Below are 16544 nucleotides of genomic sequence, written 5' to 3' on the forward strand. Positions count from 1 at the left end.
GCCTGTGGGAAGCTGCTGTGGGTAGCTGCGCGCTTTCCAAAGTGGGCACAGGGCCCTTGGCTGGGCAACCTTGGGCCTCACAAGGCCCATGCTCTGCCTCGCCCGGCCTCAGGCCTTCCCTGTGTGGATGCCACCCTCGCTCTGCGGGGAGATGCCATGCGGGCCGCCCTCGCCCTGTCCCCTTCCAACTCATACTTACCTGGCAGGGGAGACACCATGATCACGAAGGTGGTTCTCCCAGGGTGAGGCTCATCCATTGCACTTCGGATGTGCTGACCCCTGCGATGTCCCCAAATGCGGGATACTCGACTGCATAATTTCTGGTAGTGCGGGACTGCGTTCGCGCTTTCCCCTGATCTCTGGTTTCAAGAAAGACAAAAAGGGAGAGAAAAATAAAAAGGAGTCTGGAGCACCCTTTGACGTTTCTTGTCGTCCGTCCAGGGTGCTGTAAGCTGGCTGGAATGGGGAGTGGGCGAGGGCCCATTACATATGCGAATTGACGAGCTTGGGGGATGCTGGGTTAGGGCTTAGAAACGTGCTTCTGGGCCCGATTTCGGCCTGGCAAGCCCTCTTCTCTGCTTGCCGTAGCCTTTGCTTGCGCACAGTTTGGAGGGCCTGACAGATCTGCTTTTGGGCCCGATTTCGACCTGCCAAGCCCTCTGGTGTGCTAGCTGTAGCCCTGGCTTTCCCCCCATGTGAGCTGCGTGCAGAGTAGTGAAAGCAGGGCCCTGATTGGCGCTGCTGGTGGGCGTGGACATGCAAATTTTGCAGGCCGGCCGAGGCCTGTGGGAAGCTGCTGTGGGTAGCTGCGCGCTTTCCAAAGTGGGCACAGGGCCCTTGGCTGGGCAACCTTGGGCCTCACAAGGCCCATGCTCTGCCTCGCCCGGCCTCAGGCCTTCCCTGTGTGGATGCCACCCTCGCTCTGCGGGGAGATGCCATGCGGGCCGCCCTCGCCCTGTCCCCTTCCAACTCATACTTACCTGGCAGGGGAGACACCATGATCACGAAGGTGGTTCTCCCAGGGTGAGGCTCATCCATTGCACTTCGGATGTGCTGACCCCTGCGATGTCCCCAAATGCGGGATACTCGACTGCATAATTTCTGGTAGTGGGGGACTGCGTTCGCGCTTTCCCCTGATCTCTGGTTTCAAGAAAGACAAAAAGGGAGAGAAAAATAAAAAGGAGTCTGGAGCACCCTTTGACGTTTCTTGTCGTCCGTCCAGGGTGCTGTAAGCTGGCTGGAATGGGGAGTGGGCGAGGGCCCATTACATATGCGAATTGACGAGCTTGGGGGATGCTGGGTTAGGGCTTAGAAACGTGCTTCTGGGCCCGATTTCGGCCTGGCAAGCCCTCTTCTCTGCTTGCCGTAGCCTTTGCTTGCGCACAGTTTGGAGGGCCTGACAGATCTGCTTTTGGGCCCGATTTCGACCTGCCAAGCCCTCTGGTGTGCTAGCTGTAGCCCTGGCTTTCCCCCCATGTGAGCTGCGTGCAGAGTAGTGAAAGCAGGGCCCTGATTGGCGCTGCTGGTGGGCGTGGACATGCAAATTTTGCAGGCCGGCCGAGGCCTGTGGGAAGCTGCTGTGGGTAGCTGCGCGCTTTCCAAAGTGGGCACAGGGCCCTTGGCTGGGCAACCTTGGGCCTCACAAGGCCCATGCTCTGCCTCGCCCGGCCTCAGGCCTTCCCTGTGTGGATGCCACCCTCGCTCTGCGGGGAGATGCCATGCGGGCCGCCCTCGCCCTGTCCCCTTCCAACTCATACTTACCTGGCAGGGGAGACACCATGATCACGAAGGTGGTTCTCCCAGGGTGAGGCTCATCCATTGCACTTCGGATGTGCTGACCCCTGCGATGTCCCCAAATGCGGGATACTCGACTGCATAATTTCTGGTAGTGGGGGACTGCGTTCGCGCTTTCCCCTGATCTCTGGTTTCAAGAAAGACAAAAAGGGAGAGAAAAATAAAAAGGAGTCTGGAGCACCCTTTGACGTTTCTTGTCGTCCGTCCAGGGTGCTGTAAGCTGGCTGGAATGGGGAGTGGGCGAGGGCCCATTACATATGCGAATTGACGAGCTTGGGGGATGCTGGGTTAGGGCTTAGAAACGTGCTTCTGGGCCCGATTTCGGCCTGGCAAGCCCTCTTCTCTGCTTGCCGTAGCCTTTGCTTGCGCACAGTTTGGAGGGCCTGACAGATCTGCTTTTGGGCCCGATTTCGACCTGCCAAGCCCTCTGGTGTGCTAGCTGTAGCCCTGGCTTTCCCCCCATTTGAGCTGCGTGCAGAGTAGTGAAAGCAGGGCCCTGATTGGCGCTGCTGGTGGGCGTGGACATGCAAATTTTGCAGGCCGGCCGAGGCCTGTGGGAAGCTGCTGTGGGTAGCTGCGCGCTTTCCAAAGTAGGCACAGGGCCCTTGGCTGGGCAACCTTGGGCCTCACAAGGCCCATGCTCTGCCTCGCCCGGCCTCAGGCCTTCCCTGTGTGGATGCCACCCTCGCTCTGCGGGGAGATGCCATGCGGGCCGCCCTCGCCCTGTCCCCTTCCAACTCATACTTACCTGGCAGGGGAGACACCATGATCACGAAGGTGGTTCTCCCAGGGTGAGGCTCATCCATTGCACTTCGGATGTGCTGACCCCTGCGATGTCCCCAAATGCGGGATACTCGACTGCATAATTTCTGGTAGTGGGGGACTGCGTTCGCGCTTTCCCCTGATCTCTGGTTTCAAGAAAGACAAAAAGGGAGAGAAAAATAAAAAGGAGTCTGGAGCACCCTTTGACGTTTCTTGTCGTCCGTCCAGGGTGCTGTAAGCTGGCTGGAATGGGGAGTGGCGAGGGCCCATTACATATGCGAATTGACGAGCTTGGGGGATGCTGGGTTAGGGCTTAGAAACGTGCTTCTGGGCCCGATTTCGGCCTTGCAAGCCCTCTTCTCTGCTTGCCGTAGCCTTTGCTTGCGCACAGTTTGGAGGGCCTGACAGATCTGCTTTTGGGCCCGATTTCGACCTGCCAAGCCCTCTGGTGTGCTAGCTGTAGCCCTGGCTTTCCCCCCATGTGAGCTGCGTGCAGAGTAGTGAAAGCAGGGCCCTGATTGGCGCTGCTGGTGGGCGTGGACATGCAAATTTTGCAGGCCGGCCGAGGCCTGTGGGAAGCTGCTGTGGGTAGCTGCGCGCTTTCCAAAGTGGGCACAGGGCCCTTGGCTGGGCAACCTTGGGCCTCACAAGGCCCATGCTCTGCCTCGCCCGGCCTCAGGCCTTCCCTGTGTGGATGCCACCCTCGCTCTGCGGGGAGATGCCATGCGGGCCGCCCTCGCCCTGTCCCCTTCCAACTCATACTTACCTGGCAGGGGAGACACCATGATCACGAAGGTGGTTCTCCCAGGGTGAGGCTCATCCATTGCACTTCGGATGTGCTGACCCCTGCGATGTCCCCAAATGCGGGATACTCGACTGCATAATTTCTGGTAGTGGGGGACTGCGTTCGCGCTTTCCCCTGATCTCTGGTTTCAAGAAAGACAAAAAGGGAGAGAAAAATAAAAAGGAGTCTGGAGCACCCTTTGACGTTTCTTGTCGTCCGTCCAGGGTGCTGTAAGCTGGCTGGAATGGGGAGTGGGCGAGGGCCCATTACATATGCGAATTGACGAGCTTGGGGGATGCTGGGTTAGGGCTTAGAAACGTGCTTCTGGGCCCGATTTCGGCCTGGCAAGCCCTCTTCTCTGCTTGCCGTAGCCTTTGCTTGCGCACAGTTTGGAGGGCCTGACAGATCTGCTTTTGGGCCCGATTTCGACCTGCCAAGCCCTCTGGTGTGCTAGCTGTAGCCCTGGCTTTCCCCCCATGTGAGCTGCGTGCAGAGTAGTGAAAGCAGGGCCCTGATTGGCGCTGCTGGTGGGCGTGGACATGCAAATTTTGCAGGCCGGCCGAGGCCTGTGGGAAGCTGCTGTGGGTAGCTGCGCACTTTCCAAAGTGGGCACAGGGCCCTTGGCTGGGCAACCTTGGGCCTCACAAGGCCCATGCTCTGCCTCGCCCGGCCTCAGGCCTTCCCTGTGTGGATGCCACCCTCGCTCTGCGGGGAGATGCCATGCGGGCCGCCCTCGCCCTGTCCCCTTCCAACTCATACTTACCTGGCAGGGGAGACACCATGATCACGAAGGTGGTTCTCCCAGGGTGAGGCTCATCCATTGCACTTCGGATGTGCTGACCCCTGCGATGTTCCCAAATGCGGGATACTCGACTGCATAATTTCTGGTAGTGGGGGACTGCGTTCGCGCTTTCCCCTGATCTCTGGTTTCAAGAAAGACAAAAAGGGAGAGAAAAATAAAAAGGAGTCTGGAGCACCCTTTGACGTTTCTTGTCGTCCGTCCAGGGTGCTGTAAGCTGGCTGGAATGGGGAGTGGGCGAGGGCCCATTACATATGCGAATTGACGAGCTTGGGGGATGCTGGGTTAGGGCTTAGAAACGTGCTTCTGGGCCCGATTTCGGCCTGGCAAGCCCTCTTCTCTGCTTGCCGTAGCCTTTGCTTGCGCACAGTTTGGAGGGCCTGACAGATCTGCTTTTGGGCCCGATTTCGACCTGCCAAGCCCTCTGGTGTGCTAGCTGTAGCCCTGGCTTTCCCCCCATGTGAGCTGCGTGCAGAGTAGTGAAAGCAGGGCCCTGATTGGCGCTGCTGGTGGGCGTGGACATGCAAATTTTGCAGGCCGGCCGAGGCCTGTGGGAAGCTGCTGTGGGTAGCTGCGCGCTTTCCAAAGTGGGCACAGGGCCCTTGGCTGGGCAACCTTGGGCCTCACAAGGCCCATGCTCTGCCTCGCCCGGCCTCAGGCCTTCCCTGTGTGGATGCCACCCTCGCTCTGCGGGGAGATGCCATGCGGGCCGCCCTCGCCCTGTCCCCTTCCAACTCATACTTACCTGGCAGGGGAGACACCATGATCACGAAGGTGGTTCTCCCAGGGTGAGGCTCATCCATTGCACTTCGGATGTGCTGACCCCTGCGATGTCCCCAAATGCGGGATACTCGACTGCATAATTTCTGGTAGTGGGGGACTGCGTTCGCGCTTTCCCCTGATCTCTGGTTTCAAGAAAGACAAAAAGGGAGAGAAAAATAAAAAGGAGTCTGGAGCGCCTTTCGTCGTCTTCTGTGGTCTGTCCAGGGTGCTGCGGCTGGATTGGAAGGGGGCGTGGGCAAGAGGGGATAGCATGCAAAGTGCTGAGCCTGGGGAATGATGGGATAGTTGAAGCCTCCCACTCTGGGGACCTATCCAGAGACAGGGCAGTAGGCCCTGGCCAGGTGACATGTCTGCTCCTTTCGATCGCCAGCCCTGGGGCTGTGGCCTGGCTGCCAGACACTTGCCTCACCCTAGCCTTCCCGGGCCCAGACTCTGGCTGAGGCCCCCAGGCTGTGGCCCGGCGAGGGCTCTGCCCGGCGAGGGTTCTGCTGCGTTTGGGAGCGTTCGGGAAGGCGTGAGGGGCTCGGGGCGAGAACCCCTGCTCGCTTGCTGGCCGCTTTGTCTCTGACTTTCAGCCACAAGCAGTCAACTGGGGCCTAGCCAGGCAACAGGTCACTGCCTACCCTAGAGTTGGCTTCAGTGGCAGGTCTTGAGCATCAAAAGCCCCAAATCTCTGCTTCTATGCCCAAAATCGACCTGGCAAGCCCCCTTCTGTGAGTGCTGTAGCCCTGGCTTTCCCGCCCGTGTGAGCTGCGTGCAGTATAGTGAAAGCAGGGCCCTGGTGGGCGTGGACATGCAAATTTTGCAAGCCGGCCGAGGCCTGTGGGAAGCTGCTGTGGGTAGCTGCGCGCTTTCCAAAGTGGGCACAGGGCCCTTGGCTGGGCAACCTTGGGCCTCACAAGGCCCATGCTCTGCCTCGCCCGGCCTCAGGCCTTCCCTGTGTGGATGCCACCCTCGCTCTGCGGGGAGATGCCATGCGGGCCGCCCACGCCCTGTCCCCTTCCAACTCATACTTACCTGGCAGGGGAGACACCATGATCACGAAGGTGGTTCTCCCAGGGTGAGGCTCATCCATTGCACTTCGGATGTGCTGACCCCTGCGATGTCCCCAAATGCGGGATACTCGACTGCATAATTTCTGGTAGTGGGGGACTGCGTTCGCGCTTTCCCCTGATCTCTGGTTTCAAGAAAGACAAAAAGGGAGAGAAAAATAAAAAGGAGTCTGGAGCACCCTTTGACGTTTCTTGTCGTCCGTCCAGGGTGCTGTAAGCTGGCTGGAATGGGGAGTGGGCGAGGGCCCATTACATATGCGAATTGACGAGCTTGGGGGATGCTGGGTTAGGGCTTAGAAACGTGCTTCTGGGCCCGATTTCGGCCTGGCAAGCCCTCTTCTCTGCTTGCCGTAGCCTTTGCTTGCGCACAGTTTGGAGGGCCTGACAGATCTGCTTTTGGGCCCGATTTCGACCTGCCAAGCCCTCTGGTGTGCTAGCTGTAGCCCTGGCTTTCCCCCCATGTGAGCTGCGTGCAGAGTAGTGAAAGCAGGGCCCTGATTGGCGCTGCTGGTGGGCGTGGACATGCAAATTTTGCAGGCCGGCCGAGGCCTGTGGGAAGCTGCTGTGGGTAGCTGCGCGCTTTCCAAAGTGGGCACAGGGCCCTTGGCTGGGCAACCTTGGGCCTCACAAGGCCCATGCTCTGCCTCGCCCGGCCTCAGGCCTTCCCTGTGTGGATGCCACCCTCGCTCTGCGGGGAGATGCCATGCGGGCCGCCCTCGCCCTGTCCCCTTCCAACTCATACTTACCTGGCAGGGGAGACACCATGATCACGAAGGTGGTTCTCCCAGGGTGAGGCTCATCCATTGCACTTCGGATGTGCTGACCCCTGCGATGTCCCCAAATGCGGGATACTCGACTGCATAATTTCTGGTAGTGGGGGACTGCGTTCGCGCTTTCCCCTGATCTCTGGTTTCAAGAAAGACAAAAAGGGAGAGAAAAATAAAAAGGAGTCTGGAGCACCCTTTGACGTTTCTTGTCGTCCGTCCAGGGTGCTGTAAGCTGGCTGGAATGGGGAGTGGGCGAGGGCCCATTACATATGCGAATTGACGAGCTTGGGGGATGCTGGGTTAGGGCTTAGAAACGTGCTTCTGGGCCCGATTTCGGCCTGGCAAGCCCTCTTCTCTGCTTGCCGTAGCCTTTGCTTGCGCACAGTTTGGAGGGCCTGACAGATCTGCTTTTGGGCCCGATTTCGACCTGCCAAGCCCTCTGGTGTGCTAGCTGTAGCCCTGGCTTTCCCCCCATGTGAGCTGCGTGCAGAGTAGTGAAAGCAGGGCCCTGATTGGCGCTGCTGGTGGGCGTGGACATGCAAATTTTGCAGGCCGGCCGAGGCCTGTGGGAAGCTGCTGTGGGTAGCTGCGCGCTTTCCAAAGTGGGCACAGGGCCCTTGGCTGGGCAACCTTGGGCCTCACAAGGCCCATGCTCTGCCTCGCCCGGCCTCAGGCCTTCCCTGTGTGGATGCCACCCTCGCTCTGCGGGGAGATGCCATGCGGGCCGCCCTCGCCCTGTCCCCTTCCAACTCATACTTACCTGGCAGGGGAGACACCATGATCACGAAGGTGGTTCTCCCAGGGTGAGGCTCATCCATTGCACTTCGGATGTGCTGACCCCTGCGATGTCCCCAAATGCGGGATACTCGACTGCATAATTTCTGGTAGTGGGGGACTGCGTTCGCGCTTTCCCCTGATCTCTGGTTTCAAGAAAGACAAAAAGGGAGAGAAAAATAAAAAGGAGTCTGGAGCACCCTTTGACGTTTCTTGTCGTCCGTCCAGGGTGCTGTAAGCTGGCTGGAATGGGGAGTGGGCGAGGGCCCATTACATATGCGAATTGACGAGCTTGGGGGATGCTGGGTTAGGGCTTAGAAACGTGCTTCTGGGCCCGATTTCGGCCTGGCAAGCCCTCTTCTCTGCTTGCCGTAGCCTTTGCTTGCGCACAGTTTGGAGGGCCTGACAGATCTGCTTTTGGGCCCGATTTCGACCTGCCAAGCCCTCTGGTGTGCTAGCTGTAGCCCTGGCTTTCCCCCCATGTGAGCTGCGTGCAGAGTAGTGAAAGCAGGGCCCTGATTGGCGCTGCTGGTGGGCGTGGACATGCAAATTTTGCAGGCCGGCCGAGGCCTGTGGGAAGCTGCTGTGGGTAGCTGCGCGCTTTCCAAAGTGGGCACAGGGCCCTTGGCTGGGCAACCTTGGGCCTCACAAGGCCCATGCTCTGCCTCGCCCGGCCTCAGGCCTTCCCTGTGTGGATGCCACCCTCGCTCTGCGGGGAGATGCCATGCGGGCCGCCCTCGCCCTGTCCCCTTCCAACTCATACTTACCTGGCAGGGGAGACACCATGATCACGAAGGTGGTTCTCCCAGGGTGAGGCTCATCCATTGCACTTCGGATGTGCTGACCCCTGCGATGTCCCCAAATGCGGGATACTCGACTGCATAATTTCTGGTAGTGGGGGACTGCGTTCGCGCTTTCCCCTGATCTCTGGTTTCAAGAAAGACAAAAAGGGAGAGAAAAATAAAAAGGAGTCTGGAGCACCCTTTGACGTTTCTTGTCGTCCGTCCAGGGTGCTGTAAGCTGGCTGGAATGGGGAGTGGGCGAGGGCCCATTACATATGCGAATTGACGAGCTTGGGGGATGCTGGGTTAGGGCTTAGAAACGTGCTTCTGGGCCCGATTTCGGCCTGGCAAGCCCTCTTCTCTGCTTGCCGTAGCCTTTGCTTGCGCACAGTTTGGAGGGCCTGACAGATCTGCTTTTGGGCCCGATTTCGACCTGCCAAGCCCTCTGGTGTGCTAGCTGTAGCCCTGGCTTTCCCCCCATGTGAGCTGCGTGCAGAGTAGTGAAAGCAGGGCCCTGATTGGCGCTGCTGGTGGGCGTGGACATGCAAATTTTGCAGGCCGGCCGAGGCCTGTGGGAAGCTGCTGTGGGTAGCTGCGCGCTTTCCAAAGTGGGCACAGGGCCCTTGGCTGGGCAACCTTGGGCCTCACAAGGCCCATGCTCTGCCTCGCCCGGCCTCAGGCCTTCCCTGTGTGGATGCCACCCTCGCTCTGCGGGGAGATGCCATGCGGGCCGCCCTCGCCCTGTCCCCTTCCAACTCATACTTACCTGGCAGGGGAGACACCATGATCACGAAGGTGGTTCTCCCAGGGTGAGGCTCATCCATTGCACTTCGGATGTGCTGACCCCTGCGATGTCCCCAAATGCGGGATACTCGACTGCATAATTTCTGGTAGTGGGGGACTGCGTTCGCGCTTTCCCCTGATCTCTGGTTTCAAGAAAGACAAAAAGGGAGAGAAAAATAAAAAGGAGTCTGGAGCACCCTTTGACGTTTCTTGTCGTCCGTCCAGGGTGCTGTAAGCTGGCTGGAATGGGGAGTGGGCGAGGGCCCATTACATATGCGAATTGACGAGCTTGGGGGATGCTGGGTTAGGGCTTAGAAACGTGCTTCTGGGCCCGATTTCGGCCTGGCAAGCCCTCTTCTCTGCTTGCCGTAGCCTTTGCTTGCGCACAGTTTGGAGGGCCTGACAGATCTGCTTTTGGGCCCGATTTCGACCTGCCAAGCCCTCTGGTGTGCTAGCTGTAGCCCTGGCTTTCCCCCCATGTGAGCTGCGTGCAGAGTAGTGAAAGCAGGGCCCTGATTGGCGCTGCTGGTGGGCGTGGACATGCAAATTTTGCAGGCCGGCCGAGGCCTGTGGGAAGCTGCTGTGGGTAGCTGCGCGCTTTCCAAAGTGGGCACAGGGCCCTTGGCTGGGCAACCTTGGGCCTCACAAGGCCCATGCTCTGCCTCGCCCGGCCTCAGGCCTTCCCTGTGTGGATGCCACCCTCGCTCTGCGGGGAGATGCCATGCGGGCCGCCCTCGCCCTGTCCCCTTCCAACTCATACTTACCTGGCAGGGGAGACACCATGATCACGAAGGTGGTTCTCCCAGGGTGAGGCTCATCCATTGCACTTCGGATGTGCTGACCCCTGCGATGTCCCCAAATGCGGGATACTCGACTGCATAATTTCTGGTAGTGGGGGACTGCGTTCGCGCTTTCCCCTGATCTCTGGTTTCAAGAAAGACAAAAAGGGAGAGAAAAATAAAAAGGAGTCTGGAGCACCCTTTGACGTTTCTTGTCGTCCGTCCAGGGTGCTGTAAGCTGGCTGGAATGGGGAGTGGGCGAGGGCCCATTACATATGCGAATTGACGAGCTTGGGGGATGCTGGGTTAGGGCTTAGAAACGTGCTTCTGGGCCCGATTTCGGCCTGGCAAGCCCTCTTCTCTGCTTGCCGTAGCCTTTGCTTGCGCACAGTTTGGAGGGCCTGACAGATCTGCTTTTGGGCCCGATTTCGACCTGCCAAGCCCTCTGGTGTGCTAGCTGTAGCCCTGGCTTTCCCCCCATGTGAGCTGCGTGCAGAGTAGTGAAAGCAGGGCCCTGATTGGCGCTGCTGGTGGGCGTGGACATGCAAATTTTGCAGGCCGGCCGAGGCCTGTGGGAAGCTGCTGTGGGTAGCTGCGCGCTTTCCAAAGTGGGCACAGGGCCCTTGGCTGGGCAACCTTGGGCCTCACAAGGCCCATGCTCTGCCTCGCCCGGCCTCAGGCCTTCCCTGTGTGGATGCCACCCTCGCTCTGCGGGGAGATGCCATGCGGGCCGCCCTCGCCCTGTCCCCTTCCAACTCATACTTACCTGGCAGGGGAGACACCATGATCACGAAGGTGGTTCTCCCAGGGTGAGGCTCATCCATTGCACTTCGGATGTGCTGACCCCTGCGATGTCCCCAAATGCGGGATACTCGACTGCATAATTTCTGGTAGTGGGGGACTGCGTTCGCGCTTTCCCCTGATCTCTGGTTTCAAGAAAGACAAAAAGGGAGAGAAAAATAAAAAGGAGTCTGGAGCACCTTTCGTCGTCTTCTGTGGTCTGTCCAGGGTGCTGCGGCTGGATTGGAAGGGGGCGTGGGCAAGAGGGGATAGCATGCAAAGTGCTGAGCCTGGGGAATGATGGGATAGTTGAAGCCTCCCACTCTGGGGACCTATCCAGAGACAGGGCAGTAGGCCCTGGCCAGGTGACATGTCTGCTCCTTTCGATCGCCAGCCCTGGGGCTGTGGCCTGGCTGCCAGCCACTTGCCTCACCCTAGCCTTCCCGGGCCCAGACTCTGGCTGAGAACCCCAGGCTGTGGCCCGGCGAGGGCTCTGCCCGGCGAGGGTTCTGCTGCGTTTGGGAGCGTTCGGGAAGGCGTGAGGGGCTCGGGGCGAGAACCCCTGCTCGCTTGCTGGCCGCTTTGTCTCTGACTTTCAGCCACAAGCAGTCAACTGGGGCCTAGCCAGGCAACAGGTCACTGCCTACTCTAGAGTTGGCTTCAGTGGCAGGTCTTGAGCATCAAAAGCCCCAAATCTCTGCTTCTGGGCCCAAAATCGACCTGGCAAGCCCCCTTCTGTGAGTGCTGTAGCCCTGGCTTTCCCGCCCGTGTGAGCTGCGTGCAGTATAGTGAAAGCAGGGCCCTGGTGGGCGTGGACATGCAAATTTTGCAGGCCGGCCGAGGCCTGTGGGAAGCTGCTGTGGGTAGCTGCGCGCTTTCCAAAGTGGGCACAGGGCCCTTGGCTGGGCAACCTTGGGCCTCACAAGGCCCATGCTCTGCCTCGCCCGGCCTCAGGCCTTCCCTGTGTGGATGCCACCCTCGCTCTGCGGGGAGATGCCATGCGGGCCGCCCTCGCCCTGTCCCCTTCCAACTCATACTTACCTGGCAGGGGAGACACCATGATCACGAAGGTGGTTCTCCCAGGGTGAGGCTCATCCATTGCACTTCGGATGTGCTGACCCCTGCGATGTCCCCAAATGCGGGATACTCGACTGCATAATTTCTGGTAGTGGGGGACTGCGTTCGCGCTTTCCCCTGATCTCTGGTTTCAAGAAAGACAAAAAGGGAGAGAAAAATAAAAAGGAGTCTGGAGCACCCTTTGACGTTTCTTGTCGTCCGTCCAGGGTGCTGTAAGCTGGCTGGAATGGGGAGTGGGCGAGGGCCCATTACATATGCGAATTGACGAGCTTGGGGGATGCTGGGTTAGGGCTTAGAAACGTGCTTCTGGGCCCGATTTCGGCCTGGCAAGCCCTCTTCTCTGCTTGCCGTAGCCTTTGCTTGCGCACAGTTCGGAGGGCCTGACAGATCTGCTTTTGGGCCAGATTTCGACCTGCCAAGCCCTCTGGTGTGCTAGCTGTAGCCCTGGCTTTCCCCCCATGTGAGCTGCGTGCAGAGTAGTGAAAGCAGGGCCCTGATTGGCGCTGCTGGTGGGCGTGGACATGCAAATTTTGCAGGCCGGCCGAGGCCTGTGGGAAGCTGCTGTGGGTAGCTGCGCGCTTTCCAAAGTGGGCACAGGGCCCTTGGCTGGGCAACCTTGGGCCTCACAAGGCCCATGCTCTGCCTCGCCCGGCCTCAGGCCTTCCCTGTGTGGATGCCACCCTCGCTCTGCGGGGAGATGCCATGCGGGCCGCCCTCGCCCTGTCCCCTTCCAACTCATACTTACCTGGCAGGGGAGACACCATGATCACGAAGGTGGTTCTCCCAGGGTGAGGCTCATCCATTGCACTTCGGATGTGCTGACCCCTGCGATGTCCCCAAATGCGGGATACTCGACTGCATAATTTCTGGTAGTGGGGGACTGCGTTCGCGCTTTCCCCTGATCTCTGGTTTCAAGAAAGACAAAAAGGGAGAGAAAAATAAAAAGGAGTCTGGAGCACCTTTCGTCGTCTTCTGTGGTCTGTCCAGGGTGCTGCGGCTGGATTGGAAGGGGGCGTGGGCAAGAGGGGATAGCATGCAAAGTGCTGAGCCTGGGGAATGATGGGATAGTTGAAGCCTCCCACTCTGGGGACCTATCCAGAGACAGGGCAGTAGGCCCTGGCCAGGTGACATGTCTGCTCCTTTCGATCGCCAGCCCTGGGGCTGTGGCCTGGCTGCCAGCCACTTGCCTCACCCTAGCCTTCCCGGGCCCAGACTCTGGCTGAGAACCCCAGGCTGTGGCCCGGCGAGGGCTCTGCCCGGCGAGGGTTCTGCTGCGTTTGGGAGCGTTCGGGAAGGCGTGAGGGGCTCGGGGCGAGAACCCCTGCTCGCTTGCTGGCCGCTTTGTCTCTGACTTTCAGCCACAAGCAGTCAACTGGGGCCTAGCCAGGCAACAGGTCACTGCCTACTCTAGAGTTGGCTTCAGTGGCAGGTCTTGAGCATCAAAAGCCCCAAATCTCTGCTTCTGGGCCCAAAATCGACCTGGCAAGCCCCCTTCTGTGAGTGCTGTAGCCCTGGCTTTCCCGCCCGTGTGAGCTGCGTGCAGTATAGTGAAAGCAGGGCCCTGGTGGGCGTGGACATGCACATTTTGCAGGCCGGCCGAGGCCTGTGGGAAGCTGCTGTGGGTAGCTGCGCGCTTTCCAAAGTGGGCACAGGGCCCTTGGCTGGGCAACCTTGGGCCTCACAAGGCCCATGCTCTGCCTCGCCCGGCCTCAGGCCTTCCCTGTGTGGATGCCACCCTCGCTCTGCGGGGAGATGCCATGCGGGCCGCCCTCGCCCTGTCCCCTTCCAACTCATACTTACCTGGCAGGGGAGACACCATGATCACGAAGGTGGTTCTCCCAGGGTGAGGCTCATCCATTGCACTTCGGATGTGCTGACCCCTGCGATGTCCCCAAATGCGGGATACTCGACTGCATAATTTCTGGTAGTGGGGGACTGCGTTCGCGCTTTCCCCTGATCTCTGGTTTCAAGAAAGACAAAAAGGGAGAGAAAAATAAAAAGGAGTCTGGAGCACCCTTTGACGTTTCTTGTCGTCCGTCCAGGGTGCTGTAAGCTGGCTGGAATGGGGAGTGGGCGAGGGCCCATTACATATGCGAATTGACGAGCTTGGGGGATGCTGGGTTAGGGCTTAGAAACGTGCTTCTGGGCCCGATTTCGGCCTGGCAAGCCCTCTTCTCTGCTTGCCGTAGCCTTTGCTTGCGCACAGTTTGGAGGGCCTGACAGATCTGCTTTTGGGCCCGATTTCGACCTGCCAAGCCCTCTGGTGTGCCAGCTGTAGCCCTGGCTTTCCCCCCATGTGAGCTGCGTGCAGAGTAGTGAAAGCAGGGCCCTGATTGGCGCTGCTGGTGGGCGTGGACATGCAAATTTTGCAGGCCGGCCGAGGCCTGTGGGAAGCTGCTGTGGGTAGCTGCGCGCTTTCCAAAGTGGGCACAGGGCCCTTGGCTGGGCAACCTTGGGCCTCACAAGGCCCATGCTCTGCCTCGCCCGGCCTCAGGCCTTCCCTGTGTGGATGCCACCCTCGCTCTGCGGGGAGATGCCATGCGGGCCGCCCTCGCCCTGTCCCCTTCCAACTCATACTTACCTGGCAGGGGAGACACCATGATCACGAAGGTGGTTCTCCCAGGGTGAGGCTCATCCATTGCACTTCGGATGTGCTGACCCCTGCGATGTCCCCAAATGCGGGATACTCGACTGCATAATTTCTGGTAGTGGGGGACTGCGTTCGCGCTTTCCCCTGATCTCTGGTTTCAAGAAAGACAAAAAGGGAGAGAAAAATAAAAAGGAGTCTGGAACACCCTTTGACGTTTCTTGTCGTCCGTCCAGGGTGCTGTAAGCTGGCTGGAATGGGGAGTGGGCGAGGGCCCATTACATATGCGAATTGACGAGCTTGGGGGATGCTGGGTTAGGGCTTAGAAACGTGCTTCTGGGCCCGATTTCGGCCTGGCAAGCCCTCTTCTCTGCTTGCCGTAGCCTTTGCTTGCGCACAGTTTGGAGGGCCTGACAGATCTGCTTTTGGGCCCGATTTCGACCTGCCAAGCCCTCTGGTGTGCTAGCTGTAGCCCTGGCTTTCCCCCCATGTGAGCTGCGTGCAGAGTAGTGAAAGCAGGGCCCTGATTGGCGCTGCTGGTGGGCGTGGACATGCAAATTTTGCAGGCCGGCCGAGGCCTGTGGGAAGCTGCTGTGGGTAGCTGCGCGCTTTCCAAAGTGGGCACAGGGCCCTTGGCTGGGCAACCTTGGGCCTCACAAGGCCCATGCTCTGCCTCGCCCGGCCTCAGGCCTTCCCTGTGTGGATGCCACCCTCGCTCTGCGGGGAGATGCCATGCGGGCCGCCCTCGCCCTGTCCCCTTCCAACTCATACTTACCTGGCAGGGGAGACACCATGATCACGAAGGTGGTTCTCCCAGGGTGAGGCTCATCCATTGCACTTCGGATGTGCTGACCCCTGCGATGTCCCCAAATGCGGGATACTCGACTGCATAATTTCTGGTAGTGGGGGACTGCGTTCGCGCTTTCCCCTGATCTCTGGTTTCAAGAAAGACAAAAAGGGAGAGAAAAATAAAAAGGAGTCTGGAGCACCTTTCGTCGTCTTCTGTGGTCTGTCCAGGGTGCTGCGGCTGGATTGGAAGGGGGCGTGGGCAAGAGGGGATAGCATGCAAAGTGCTGAGCCTGGGGAATGATGGGATAGTTGAAGCCTCCCACTCTGGGGACCTATCCAGAGACAGGGCAGTAGGCCCTGGCCAGGTGACATGTCTGCTCCTTTCGATCGCCAGCCCTGGGGCTGTGGCCTGGCTGCCAGCCACTTGCCTCACCCTAGCCTTCCCGGGCCCAGACTCTGGCTGAGAACCCCAGGCTGTGGCCCGGCGAGGGCTCTGCCCGGCGAGGGTTCTGCTGCGTTTGGGAGCGTTCGGGAAGGCGTGAGGGGCTCGGGGCGAGAACCCCTGCTCGCTTGCTGGCCGCTTTGTCTCTGACTTTCAGCCACAAGCAGTCAACTGGGGCCTAGCCAGGCAACAGGTCACTGCCTACTCTAGAGTTGGCTTCAGTGGCAGGTCTTGAGCATCAAAAGCCCCAAATCTCTGCTTCTGGGCCCAAAATCGACCTGGCAAGCCCCCTTCTGTGAGTGCTGTAGCCCTGGCTTTCCCGCCCGTGTGAGCTGCGTGCAGTATAGTGAAAGCAGGGCCCTGGTGGGCGTAGACATGCAAATTTTGCAGGCCGGCCGAGGCCTGTGGGAAGCTGCTGTGGGTAGCTGCGCGCTTTCCAAAGTGGGCACAGGGCCCTTGGCTGGGCAACCTTGGGCCTCACAAGGCCCATGCTCTGCCTCGCCCGGCCTCAGGCCTTCCCTGTGTGGATGCCACCCTCGCTCTGCGGGGAGATGCCATGCGGGCCGCCCTCGCCCTGTCCCCTTCCAACTCATACTTACCTGGCAGGGGAGACACCATGATCACGAAGGTGGTTCTCCCAGGGTGAGGCTCATCCATTGCACTTCGGATGTGCTGACCCCTGCGATGTCCCCAAATGCGGGATACTCGACTGCATAATTTCTGGTAGTGGGGGACTGCGTTCGCGCTTTCCCCTGATCTCTGGTTTCAAGAAAGACAAAAAGGGAGAGAAAAATAAAAAGGAGTCTGGAGCACCCTTTGACGTTTCTTGTCGTCCGTCCAGGGTGCTGTAAGCTGGCTGGAATGGGGAGTGGGCGAGGGCCCATTACATATGCGAATTGACGAGCTTGGGGGATGCTGGGTTAGGGCTTAGAAACGTGCTTCTGGGCCCGATTTCGGCCTGGCAAGCCCTCTTCTCTGCTTGCCGTAGCCTTTGCTTGCGCACAGTTTGG

The 16544-nt window shown here is 59.4% G+C and overlaps 20 non-coding genes across 20 annotated transcripts; all 20 read left to right on the forward strand.

Moving 5' to 3' along the window:
- The first annotated feature begins 191 nt into the window (after window positions 1-191).
- LOC144820483 (U1 spliceosomal RNA) lies at window positions 192-355 on the forward strand. Its single transcript, XR_013607810.1, has one exon. It is a non-coding gene; the product is annotated as a U1 spliceosomal RNA (small nuclear RNA).
- Window positions 356-972: 617 nt separating this feature from the next.
- On the forward strand, window positions 973-1136 carry LOC144820980 (U1 spliceosomal RNA). Its single transcript, XR_013608082.1, has one exon. It is a non-coding gene; the product is annotated as a U1 spliceosomal RNA (small nuclear RNA).
- A 617-nt stretch (window positions 1137-1753) lies between these two features.
- LOC144820981 (U1 spliceosomal RNA) lies at window positions 1754-1917 on the forward strand. The gene has a single exon (XR_013608083.1). It is a non-coding gene; the product is annotated as a U1 spliceosomal RNA (small nuclear RNA).
- A 617-nt stretch (window positions 1918-2534) lies between these two features.
- LOC144820982 (U1 spliceosomal RNA) lies at window positions 2535-2698 on the forward strand. Its single transcript, XR_013608084.1, has one exon. It is a non-coding gene; the product is annotated as a U1 spliceosomal RNA (small nuclear RNA).
- A 616-nt stretch (window positions 2699-3314) lies between these two features.
- On the forward strand, window positions 3315-3478 carry LOC144820983 (U1 spliceosomal RNA). The gene has a single exon (XR_013608085.1). It is a non-coding gene; the product is annotated as a U1 spliceosomal RNA (small nuclear RNA).
- A 617-nt stretch (window positions 3479-4095) lies between these two features.
- Window positions 4096-4259, forward strand: LOC144820452 (U1 spliceosomal RNA). The gene has a single exon (XR_013607778.1). It is a non-coding gene; the product is annotated as a U1 spliceosomal RNA (small nuclear RNA).
- A 617-nt stretch (window positions 4260-4876) lies between these two features.
- Window positions 4877-5040, forward strand: LOC144820984 (U1 spliceosomal RNA). Its single transcript, XR_013608086.1, has one exon. It is a non-coding gene; the product is annotated as a U1 spliceosomal RNA (small nuclear RNA).
- An 891-nt stretch (window positions 5041-5931) lies between these two features.
- On the forward strand, window positions 5932-6095 carry LOC144820985 (U1 spliceosomal RNA). The gene has a single exon (XR_013608087.1). It is a non-coding gene; the product is annotated as a U1 spliceosomal RNA (small nuclear RNA).
- A 617-nt stretch (window positions 6096-6712) lies between these two features.
- On the forward strand, window positions 6713-6876 carry LOC144820986 (U1 spliceosomal RNA). The gene has a single exon (XR_013608088.1). It is a non-coding gene; the product is annotated as a U1 spliceosomal RNA (small nuclear RNA).
- Window positions 6877-7493: 617 nt separating this feature from the next.
- On the forward strand, window positions 7494-7657 carry LOC144820987 (U1 spliceosomal RNA). The gene has a single exon (XR_013608089.1). It is a non-coding gene; the product is annotated as a U1 spliceosomal RNA (small nuclear RNA).
- A 617-nt stretch (window positions 7658-8274) lies between these two features.
- LOC144820988 (U1 spliceosomal RNA) lies at window positions 8275-8438 on the forward strand. Its single transcript, XR_013608090.1, has one exon. It is a non-coding gene; the product is annotated as a U1 spliceosomal RNA (small nuclear RNA).
- A 617-nt stretch (window positions 8439-9055) lies between these two features.
- Window positions 9056-9219, forward strand: LOC144820989 (U1 spliceosomal RNA). The gene has a single exon (XR_013608091.1). It is a non-coding gene; the product is annotated as a U1 spliceosomal RNA (small nuclear RNA).
- Window positions 9220-9836: 617 nt separating this feature from the next.
- On the forward strand, window positions 9837-10000 carry LOC144820990 (U1 spliceosomal RNA). Its single transcript, XR_013608092.1, has one exon. It is a non-coding gene; the product is annotated as a U1 spliceosomal RNA (small nuclear RNA).
- Window positions 10001-10617: 617 nt separating this feature from the next.
- LOC144820991 (U1 spliceosomal RNA) lies at window positions 10618-10781 on the forward strand. The gene has a single exon (XR_013608093.1). It is a non-coding gene; the product is annotated as a U1 spliceosomal RNA (small nuclear RNA).
- Window positions 10782-11672: 891 nt separating this feature from the next.
- Window positions 11673-11836, forward strand: LOC144820992 (U1 spliceosomal RNA). Its single transcript, XR_013608094.1, has one exon. It is a non-coding gene; the product is annotated as a U1 spliceosomal RNA (small nuclear RNA).
- Window positions 11837-12453: 617 nt separating this feature from the next.
- On the forward strand, window positions 12454-12617 carry LOC144820993 (U1 spliceosomal RNA). The gene has a single exon (XR_013608095.1). It is a non-coding gene; the product is annotated as a U1 spliceosomal RNA (small nuclear RNA).
- An 891-nt stretch (window positions 12618-13508) lies between these two features.
- On the forward strand, window positions 13509-13672 carry LOC144820994 (U1 spliceosomal RNA). The gene has a single exon (XR_013608096.1). It is a non-coding gene; the product is annotated as a U1 spliceosomal RNA (small nuclear RNA).
- A 617-nt stretch (window positions 13673-14289) lies between these two features.
- On the forward strand, window positions 14290-14453 carry LOC144820996 (U1 spliceosomal RNA). The gene has a single exon (XR_013608097.1). It is a non-coding gene; the product is annotated as a U1 spliceosomal RNA (small nuclear RNA).
- A 617-nt stretch (window positions 14454-15070) lies between these two features.
- Window positions 15071-15234, forward strand: LOC144820997 (U1 spliceosomal RNA). Its single transcript, XR_013608098.1, has one exon. It is a non-coding gene; the product is annotated as a U1 spliceosomal RNA (small nuclear RNA).
- Window positions 15235-16125: 891 nt separating this feature from the next.
- On the forward strand, window positions 16126-16289 carry LOC144820998 (U1 spliceosomal RNA). Its single transcript, XR_013608099.1, has one exon. It is a non-coding gene; the product is annotated as a U1 spliceosomal RNA (small nuclear RNA).
- The last annotated feature ends 255 nt before the right edge of the window (window positions 16290-16544 follow it).

This window comes from Lissotriton helveticus, chromosome 2_1 (assembly GCF_964261635.1).
Source record: "Lissotriton helveticus chromosome 2_1, aLisHel1.1, whole genome shotgun sequence".
NCBI lineage: Eukaryota > Metazoa > Chordata > Amphibia > Caudata > Salamandridae > Lissotriton > Lissotriton helveticus.